Source organism: Vombatus ursinus, unplaced genomic scaffold (assembly GCF_900497805.2).
Source record: "Vombatus ursinus unplaced genomic scaffold, bare-nosed wombat genome assembly UNPS02014830.1, whole genome shotgun sequence".
In the NCBI taxonomy this organism is placed as follows: domain Eukaryota; kingdom Metazoa; phylum Chordata; class Mammalia; order Diprotodontia; family Vombatidae; genus Vombatus; species Vombatus ursinus.
In genome coordinates, this window is record NW_020954608.1 from 39183044 (window position 1) to 39194406 (window position 11363).

The following is an 11363-nucleotide window of genomic DNA, read 5'->3' on the forward strand; positions in this document are numbered from 1 at the left end:
AGCTAGTTTTATAACAGAAAAAATAAACAATAGAACTGCCTTCTGTGACAAGTGTGCTACTAGAAGAAAGATTTTGGATAAGTCGTCTATAGTTATCTAGCAAGTCATTCAGCATCTCAGTTAATAATACTCAGAATTCCTCATGCCTGGGGTTATTTTCAAACCTAAATCATAATTCCTATTAGGTTAACAGGTCTGTTAAAAAGCTTCCCAAAGTACAAACAAATGTGACATTTTTAAGGGAATGCAAATTTCCTTCTTTCTCTTCATTACATTTTTGGTAGGTGCTCTAATCTTTCAAATTAATGCATATGATCACCTTGAAAAAAAAATGTCAGTTGAGCTTTCTACTAGCTCACGAATCCAAATGCCAAATGTTCTCTGTATCCCAAGATCTTTCCAGAGTTTTTGCATCATTAGTATTGGTTGCATGATTTAATAGTAATTATTTAGTAAATAGGAAATAGTATTTATTTAGTAAGTTGTAAAAGTTAATAGTAATTGCAAAGTGGAATGGACCAGAAAGCTCTGTACAGGAAACAAAGTGGTAAGATCTTGGACAGACAGCCGTCCTCTAGCTGACTGAAAGCTTTGCAAGGTAATGATACCTAAGTTATTTATGTTGATGATGAACTGAGGTACGGCTGCCATTTACAAGTCAGTCATGGATTTCTTCAGTGAATATTTTAGGGCTAAATCTGATGAGGTCTAAGGATTTACAGACACCATAACACTGGACAATAAGTACCTATTTGAGTTTGTTTCAGTGCTACCTAAGAAAGCAATAAAAGATGATGAAAGACCCCTCAATCATGTCACATAAGGGTTGACTGAAAGAACTGGGGATCCTTATATTGGATGAGAGAAGCTTTGAGGGGGTAAGATAGCCATCTTCAAATAATTGAAGGGTTGTTATGTACAAGAACTATTTGACCTCTTCTCCTTGGCCCTGTAGGACATAACTAGGAATAGTGAATGGACATTGGAAAGAGGAAAATTTTAGCCTGGTAGAGGAAAAAACTTATGAATTGTTAGAGCTATACTGAAGTGAAATGGCCCGCTATTTCTATGAAATAATAGGATCCCCTTTACTAAAAGTCTTCAAGCAAAACTTGGTTTGATCACTTTTAACCTTCAGTATGTTGTAGGTGGTCTTCTTCAGGAATGGGTAAACTCAATGACTTCTGAGGCCCCCTTCTAATTGGAACATTTGATAATTATGTGGCATCAGGCTCTTCTGCTTTTTTTTTTCTTTTTTTTGCTAGGCAATGGGGTTAAGTGACTTGCCCAGGGTCACACAGCTAGTAAGTGTTATGTGTCTGAGGCCGGATTTGAACTCAGGTCCTCCTGACTTCAGGGCCAGTGCTCTATCCACTGCACTGCCTAGCTGCCCCTCCTCAGGCCCTTTTAAGGAATTTATTAGGAATGGCTCTGTTCCTAATGAAAATTTAGGTGATCGTATCTTAGTCATACAATAGCATTCTCTCCCATAAAATAAATTTCTGCAGCCCAGAATTTTCAATGCTGACCCTAGTTCACATTTTAGTAATCAGTGTAATTGGCAACACCTTATAAATCTGATTTTTTTTTTGTATCTCCACCTGAACAAATCTTTCTATTACATAATCCTCTGTAGCTTTGTTTATAACTGATTTTCTTATCACTTAAAAGAAACTTTATGTGAACATGTCTCTGCCTTCTACAGTATTCCAAAAAAACTTCATTTGAAACTTCCATAGCAGGTCAAATTTTATTCCAGAAATGATGGTTATATGATGCATCTTACACTGATTACCTTCTAAACTCAGTGTTTAACTCAGAAATCACAGAGTGGAAATTACCCCTGAAAAATCTCTTAAATCATTCATGAAGTATCTTTAAACTGTTGTTGTTGCAAAGGGACTAGGGACTCCTTAAAAAAATAAGTCTGGGGGCAGCTAAGTGGTGCAGTGGATAGAGCACTAGCCCTGAAGTCAGGAGGACCAGAGTTCAAATCTGGCTTGAGATCAAACACTTGACACGAGCTGTGTGACTCTGGGCAAGTCACTTAACCCCAATTACCTAAAAAATAATAATAATGATAATGTCTGTATTAGAGAGCAGACAGATCTGTAAACAATTGAATGTAAATTTTATTTTCACATTTCATGTAAGCTATTGATCAATAGAGAAGAAACTAGGATTTCTTTTAAAGAAAAAAAAGAAAACAAAAATAGGTAGAGATTAGGTAGCAGGAAAACTGATGATGAGACAGAAAATATACTTGAAAGGACTTCGCACCTAATTGTAATGATATTAGGGAGTGATCACAGCCCCTCATAACCTATGCTTCACCTGCTTTCCTGATTCACCATGAGTCAAGAGAAGAGACAAGGAAGTCAAAGAGAACTCATCAGAGGCCAACTAGCTAACCAACAGTGCTAGAAAGGCCAAGTTAGACCAATCAATAGAGCCACTACTTAAGGGCAATCAGTAGCTCTAAAAAGAATGAACGCATTGTAGATGTGTTGAAGAGGAGATTCTAGAGTCATACTAGGTGTAGGGAGGTGTTTTAACTCTGTAACTGAAGGAATAATAAACTTGCCTCTCCCATCTTACACTCATTGTGTAGCATATGCATTTGAGTGGAAAGGCAGACAGTTTCTCTCTCTCTCTCTCTCTCTCTCTCTCACTCACTCACTCACACACACACACACTGTCTTTCCTGCTCTCTCATAATTAAATTCACAGAAATCAAACATATACAAATACAATGCCATCATATTACACATGTTGACTAACACAAAAATTATGAAATTTAGTCTTTTTCTGACGCTTCAGATTCATTCTAGAATGAAGATAGTTTATCACCAGATAAACTCATTACCAAGAAACTTATCATCATGGACTCCGCTTCAGCTTTGCTACTCACACTTCATCAATATCCTCAGTTGTTTCTGCCTCTCTGATTAGAGGACCAAAAGTAGTGCAAAAAAAATTCTCCCATAATATCCCTTTAAAGGGGGCTCAAAAGTCCAAGCAACTCTTCATTTGCTGCCTGATATTCTACTTGGCTTCAACTCCATCATCATCTTCATTTTGCCCCATATACTAGGTACCCTCTGGCACTCCCCACATACCTTTTGAACTTCTTTTTGAGTCTTCTTCCATTAAATTGTAAGCTCCTTGAGAACAGGGGCTGTCTTTATTTTTCTTATTTGTATACCCGGCACTTAACACAGTGCCTGATACATAGTAGGTACTTAATCAATATTTATTGTATGGTATTATTTGTTTATTCAACCTTTATTATATTTCTACTATGCTTCTATGAAGCACTGTACTAGGAACTCAGTGAGATCAAATTATATTTAAGACTTGATTCTGCCTTCTTGGAGTTCACAGTCTAGTGGAAATAAACACAAATTAATATACAAGGTGGTGTGGAGTATGATAAGAGAGTAACAGAGGTGGCTGGAAGTGACATGGAGGAGGCATTTCATGAATGAGATTTTATTATTATTATTCATTTCAATATTGAATGAATATCATTCATTTTGATATATTATTATTATTCATTTCATGAATAAGATTTTAAGAAAACAGGTCAGGCAGGGGGAATAGAATTCTAGGTATCAGGATATCCAAAGCGAATGTTTGGAGGTAGGGGAGAACAGGGCAATCTTGTGGAGTGGTGAATTTGGCAGAATCCTAGGTGAAAAGGTATGATATGAGAGATGTCTGGAAAGATAAATTGGAGTCAGACCAAAGAGAGTTGTGAAAATAATCTAAGGAGTTTTGCCTTTATTTGGTTTACAGTTGAGAGCAATTCAAGTTTTTTTGAGCAGAAGAGTAGCATAATTGAAGTCACGAATAAAGATTACAATGGTAGATTGGAGGGGAAAATGGAGAAAGGGAGACTACGACAGTACAAGTGAGAGGTAATTAGTGACTAAGATGTATATGGAGATAATGGAAATTAGGGAAGTACTTCCAGAGATAGTGAGGAGATAGGCTATGAATTAAATCGAGGAGCAATGACAAAAGAGGAATCAAAGATGTCTATGAGATGTCTAGCATGAGTGACTAAGAGAATGGTGGTGCCAATGATAAAAATAGGAAAGTCAGCAATAGCAGAAGGTTTTGGGGAGAAGATGATGAGTTCAGTTTGGTCTATTTTGAACTACAACTCCTAGAAGAACATTTAGGTGAAACTGTTCAGCACGTAGAAGAAAGTGCTGGCCTAGAATTCAGGTGAGAAATGTGGGTTAGTGTGACATTTAAAAAGTTCAAGAGATGTAGTTTCTGGGTAATTGGTCATTTTATTAATAAAAGGGTCAGTGATGCTCTCAAATGCCCAAGACCCTTCATTGAACCCACTCAATGCTTATATGCCCTTAGAAGGATGGGTGTTCCTGAGGGTGACAATCGATTCTGATTGGTTAACAAGTAACTAGAAAGAATGAATATTATAACAAGAAGTGGGCTTATTTCAATGAGGGTCATGGGGTGCATGACACTGAGTACTCAAATCTTGGCCAGAGAGATTTATCAATTTCCATATCACCCATCTGATAAAAGGTGAATCCACATTTTCCCAGACCACTCTGAGTAAATACAGTGAGCAAGAATCCACTTATTCACCTAAACTTAGGATTTCTTTACTGTCTTTGATTAGATGTTAGATCGGGTAAGTCTCTACCCAAGATTTCCCACACTAGTTGATTTCTGGATGAGGAAGTAAAAAAAGGAGAAGAACTTTGGTCCTAATTCAATAATTCATTTTTAGCATATGAAAGAAATAATCATCTCTCTCATTAGGGATGAATATTAGGAGTCATCTGACTCTGTTTGCCTTAATTTTCTCATCTGTAAAATGAGCTGCAGAGGGAAATGACAAACCATACCAGTATATTTGCCAAGAAAACCCCAAATGGGAGTCATAAAGAATCAGACATGACTGAAAATGACTGAACAATAACAACAACAAACATAGACATGGGAGTTAATGAACAAATTAATGGAAAAAATGGGAAAGGATGGAATTAGGAAATGTGGAGGAATAAGTGATAGCAAGAAAGAAGGCCAATTTTTCTTCTAAGACAAGAGAAAAGAGTAAAAAGAAGTTTTTAGATTTATGGATGGATGGGTTGGGGAGACATTAGAAAGCTTACCTCAGATTGCCTCCATCCTTGTAGTAAAGTAGGCAGTGAATGAGAGGGGTCTTGTACTAGAGTTGGGGAGATTAGGAAGGGCTTGGAACTTTCACTGTAGGGAGCATGATAGAGAATCAATAAAAGATGAAAGACTTTGTTGGATAGCAGTTCGGGCTCAGATGAATTAAATTGCAACTATATGGAGTGGAGGCATCTTCAGCATGGCTTTACCACTTTCTCTAGCAACCCTTGTCAAGTTATAAATAAAAACAGAAAAAGTGAATAATAGGGGTTGACAAAGTAAGTCCAACAAAGGTCTTGAGTGAAGGGAGAAGATTTTCTAAAATGCCAACCATGAAGTAGTTCACTATGAGATCTATGTTGGGGAAGGAGGCAAAAGAAGTCAAAAGAGTTTTAATATGATATGATGCTATATTGAAATGACCTCTCACTTTCCTGGTTCAAACTGATAGTTGAGAATATTTAGGCGAGGTTAAGTGACTATACATTTCAATGAAAGTAAAGAGCAAATTGAGTTGAAGTGAAGGCATGTGGTGGGTGGAAGAATATACACTTTGTGGCTAGGAGAGAATTTTAGAGATTGATATTTTGGAGATGGAGATCTTCAAAGAGTTGGGGCTGGTACATGGTAAGTGCTTAAATACTTGCTGACTAACTAGGAGGCTAAAATAAAGTAGAATTGAACGTTACTAGACCTGAGAGCATAAGAGACCTGGGATAACAAGATGTTAGATGTGTCATTGAGGTAGATGTTGAAATTGCCAAGAATCATATTAGAAGATTAAGTGGAAAGAATTAATAGTGAGGTACTGAAGTTATTAAGAAATTTGGAGGACTGGTATGGGGATCTGTAGGCTGAACAATGGTAAAGATGGGAAAAGGGTGATAATAGATAATGAGGGATTTAAAAAAAGAGAAAGGTTGTTAAATGATAAAGATGAAGTAATGCTCTGGAAGAGTGGGGGTGGGCAGGCTCATGCCAACTCCTTCTCTCCTTGTGAGCTGAGTGAGTGAACTGATAAAAAGAGCAGCCTTCACTGTAGAGTTCAGAACCATTAGTGATAGTGCCACCATGGGAAGCCAAGTTTGATTTAATTTAGAGCCAGGAGGTGGAAGAAACATTTGTGGAAAATGTCAAGGCTATAGACAAGTTTTCTTACACTAGAATGGATATTCCATAGGACCCTATGGAAGCTGAGAAGAAAAAAAAAAAAGAGGGAAGACAGAATTGACCAGAGAAGGTTTAAGGCTGAGCTATAAAGAGGCATGACTGAAAAACAAAAAAATATTGAGACAATAGTGAAGGTAATAGGGAATGTGCTATTTATTCCCTTGGCTAGTAATTATAGATAACAAAGTTTGTATATAATACTTGAGTTAATTGTTTGAAATATTTGTTGCCTGGGCATTTTGGTGGAATCTGAATATTTTGTAAAATTACCATGGCACACTATAGCACTACTTTATTATTGAACTCTTTATTGCTTCAAGTGTAAGCATTTTTGAGTAGTATTTATATTATCACCGATTTGGAAATGGGAATGGTTTTCTGGCCACAGGGAAGAAACCAGATTTCAGATGCCAGACTAAGTGTTTCATTTCCCAAGCTGGCAAGACCTAGGAGTGCCTGGAAGACATGGTCTTTTGACTTCCCAGGAGGGAAAGGAAAGAGCTCATTCTAATCAGCAATGAGGCCTGCCAAGCCTATGTCCATCAGCCTTCCCAGAGTTTAAGTCAGTGCTCCTATTAGATATAGTGAGGTAAGGCCTCTGGAACCAGAACAAAGCAGTTATGTGATGCTTTCAAGGAGTCATTTATTTGACCAGAAACCAGGACCTGGGGACAAGCAGTTGGTATCATAAAGCATGAAATTAAATAAGAAATATGTTGCATTAAGAAGCATAAGACTGAAAAACCCTATACATACATATATATGATTGAATTAATGCAGTGATAAGAAATTCAGCTTATAAGTGATGCTTGGTGCTTTTATACTTTTTAACAAAGAAGGTTATGTAATGTTTAAAATCCATTCTATCTGATGAAGTTGATTAATGATATATTAATGGACAGAAAATAACTTGTTACTGATGTGGGAGTCATTTCTGAATCTGCTGTCAATGCATGGCCAGACCACTCACTTCTTCATTAATTTTTTTAAAATCTTATTTTTTATTTAAAATTATTTTTTTCTTTTTTGTAATCAAATTTTTTTATTTAAAAATTTTTTCACACTGACTTCTTAAAGCAAAGATCAAAATTAGTACAAAGCTGAAAGAAAGAATGAAAATGAGAAAAAGATGGGGTATACAACTGAAACAATTCAATCCTGATCTGTTTAAAGATATTGATAATGAAGGATGACTAATTATCTCCATAGCTACTTTGTTTCTGTTACTATTAATGTAGAAGTACAGAACCACCCACGATTCCGAAGAGAGTAGAGTATGCAAAGAATCACACAATTTTTTATAGACTGATGATCAACTTTAACAATTGTGGCATTCTAAGAAAGAGGTCTTGTCTAATTACCCATAAAGGAACAGGATCATATCAATCTTACCATGTTTGTTATAAATAAAACCAACAAGAAGGAAGTTGTTACTAAATGGAAGGATAGTTCATAGGTACTACTTGGAGAGTTAAATACAAGAATTGGTGGGGTTGGTTTTATTGTGTATCCAAGGAACAAAAGAAACATCTTTTCATGATATTAATTCATCTTGTATCTGGTGCTCATGAAAAAAATTGGGAAAAAGACCACATGAAAATGACTGACATTTATTTACCAAAATCTGTTTCGAATTATGCAGAGGTAGAGAAAGTCCATGAAGAGCACAATAAGACCCTCCAAATTAAATCGATATATCCTTTAATACTTGATGATTTCAATGTAAAGGGTAATAAGTGAGAATATGGTTCAGAAATAAGAAAAGATGTTGGTCCGTGACTTGTGGACTACACAGAAACTTCATACTTTTATATGATGAATATTTTTAAAGAAAAGAATCAGCAGGTGCTGGAACTGACAAGCACTGAATAACATCACAAAAATGAAATTTATTATATTTTCCCACATGGGAAATAACTCATTATTAATTTAGGAGTTATCCATGAATCAGCTGTGCACCACCAACTAGAGAGCAAAGATTAAAATTAAAACAAAGTGGAAAAGATAAAAATTTTAAACAAGGACACATCTTAAATAGTTGAATCCTAATATGTTCAAACAAGTAATTGATAATGAAAATAGGTAATAAAAGAAAGAAAAATATTGTTGTCAATTATAATAATGTTATAAATTATTTTAAGTTAAATTAAATCAATTGCCAGGAAAAGGAGACTATAAAATAAACTAAAAATAACCTCAGTCAGAAGAGATTTCATTTACTTGCCTAGCTTAGAGAGATGAGTCAAATATTGGTTTAGATTATAAATGTGTTTGTAAAAATCTTACAGAGAAGAATAATGAAAGATTATAAGCAATATTACTACATAAAAAGAAGCAGTGATGAGCAAAACTTGTTTAAAGAAAACTTGGCAAAAGGCCTAACTAAGTAAAATCATTCTGAAGGTAATTAAAGAAGAAAATAATAGGATAATAAACAAAAGGAAAATGGAAAAGATATGCAAACATTTTAAAATTGTTTTCATCATCAGGGAAAATAGAACCACTCATGGAATCTAACATAATAGTCTCAGATTACTTAAGCAAAGATAGAGAAAGCAACTGGATTAGGTCAAGTGTATATAGAGAAGATCTGTACTACAATTAATATTCATGCTAGGGCACTGAGGTATCAATTCCCATTGTATCATATGAAGAAGATGCCAAAGAAAAAATATATGGAAAAAAAACTCAGAATTTATTTATACCTCCCAAAGGAAACCATCAACTTCTATAGACCTATAAATCCACTTTACCATACATTTTAAAAATGAGAATCATCTACACTCACATTAAGAAAGGAGAATATTTGTAGGGAACATGTAGACTTTCACAATATTTCATAGTAGACCAAATCTTTATAGAAAATTGACTGAAAGAATATAAAAATCTTACTGTGCTTATTACCCATTGATTATTTTTAAAAATCTCTTGATTCAGTAGAGCAAAATGCTATCTTAAATGTTCCCTCTTCAAACTAGGTGTTTCCCATTAATAATCAAAATCATCAAAATTCCTGGAAGGATATAATCATAGAGATAAACTTGTTCACTGATGTTCTCATCAGAAATATTAGATGAATCATAAAACAGGAAGAGGCATAATTCCTAGGGGTGTTTGGTGTCATGATGGAATAGATCAAACACAAAATCCAAGTTGAAAGAGGATTTTCTATGAATGATGGGTTCCTATAGATATACCTATTTGCAAATGACAAAGTGTTGATTGCATCAAGACCATTAACATTGCAAAACCTTCTGGAAGAGATCCGTGGCCATTCAAAAGATTTTGTTTCAACTACCCACTCCAGAAAAACCAAGTGGATAAAGAATGTCTTTTTGTCCAAATTATGATGTTCAGTTTGATGGAAGACCTATAGAGCTCATCAGTCATTTTCATATCTATAGCTATACATGCATATCTATATAATGTATGCTTAGATAATATATAAATTTAGGTCAAATTTGCCAATTTGTTTTATTTGTTTCTGAACTATTCAAGCTCATTCAGAATAAAAATGGGTAATGGAAAGCCTATGGAATAGAAAAGAAGTCATACTACACACACACACACACACACACACACACACACAAAGTGCTCTTTGTATCTTTCTAAGAGTATAAATTACAGCAAAAGGGAATTTCAACATTCATTGACAGTTTTCTCATCTGGTAGTTTCCTATGTATCAGTAAAAGCAATGGTCTTTTTTCCATGTCCCTACATATTAGAGACATACAGTATAAATAAACAATATTAGCCCCTAAATTAAACAGGAGGAAGGCATGCTGGATTGCCTTAAGAAAACTGTAAATTTACTATAATGACATCAAACTTATCTTAGAAGCAAAATCCCAACTTTTTAACACCACTATTCTTCTAGAGTTGTTTTATGTCTACAAGTCATCTAACATGAAAATCTCCAAAGATCTGAAGATGAGCACCATGGAGAGTACCAGAGAGATGCATGTTGGTGATGAACACCCTTTAATGTACAGCAAATAAGAAATTTAAAGAATTTAAGTAAAGGATGTCCACAAGGAAATTAAGGGGAAAGAGGTGAGCTGGTTATGTGGCTGTGGTGAGGGATAGCAACTCCAGTGCTCCTCTTAGATCCTAGCACACTGGGTAGACCCCTTGTTTTGAACTTATAGAAGGACATGGACAAAAGTCACACAGGATGAGTTGCAGTCTGCATTATGGGAGAGAATAATCACATTGATGAGATCAAGATGCATTTGGGTGTGTATTTAATAGTTCTACCTTTCTATGACTCCCTGCACATCATTCAGCTGAAACAACAAACGGGCATTTAAGTTCTACTTTTTGCCAATAGATAGACATATTTTTCTTGTCTCTGTTGTGCTCTGTGTCTCTGTCTCTTTGCCTGTCTCTCTTTCTCCCTCAGTGAGAAATACAGATTTAGTTAGAAAGTCCTGCCCCACTCTTCTCCAGTCATTACATTTAGCTCTGGTTATCCTGGCACTGTCACACTCAATAGTGACAGTTTGTCGCACTATTTGTTTCACATCATTTGTCACAAAATTTGTTTCTATTTCTTGACCTATCCAGCTCACCTTCTCTCTCTATTGAGTATCACTATCCAAAAGATGATGTAGATGCCTAGCTGTTGAGTCAGGAATATTCAGAACAAATTGACCTCATCAATATTTTGCCCCTTTTCATTTTCATTTTTTTTTTATTTTTAGGCAATTGGGGTTAAGTGACTTGCCCAGGGTCACACAGCTAGTAAGTGTCTAGTGTTTGGTCTGAGACTGGATTTAAACTCAGTTCCTCCTGACTTCAGGGCCGGTGCTCTATCCACTGTGCCACCTACCTGCCCCCACCCCTTTTCATTTTAGTAATGCCCAAAGATATTCCTACTCTCAAACATTTTGAAAAAAAAAATGCCTTTTATGGGTATTTACTTCTATCCATGCCCTGAACGTTTATATTCTGGTCCTGTTACATATATACAGCTTCCAATTTATTTGCTTTCTTTCTTTCTTTCTTTCTTTCTTTCTTTCTTTCTTTCTTTCTT

The 11363-nt window shown here is 35.4% G+C and overlaps 1 protein-coding gene across 2 annotated transcripts in view; it reads right to left on the reverse strand.

Moving 5' to 3' along the window:
• The window catches only part of SSPN (sarcospan), a 46323-nt gene that overhangs the window by 9493 nt on the left and 25467 nt on the right, over positions 1–11363 (reverse strand). The window lies entirely within an intron of this gene.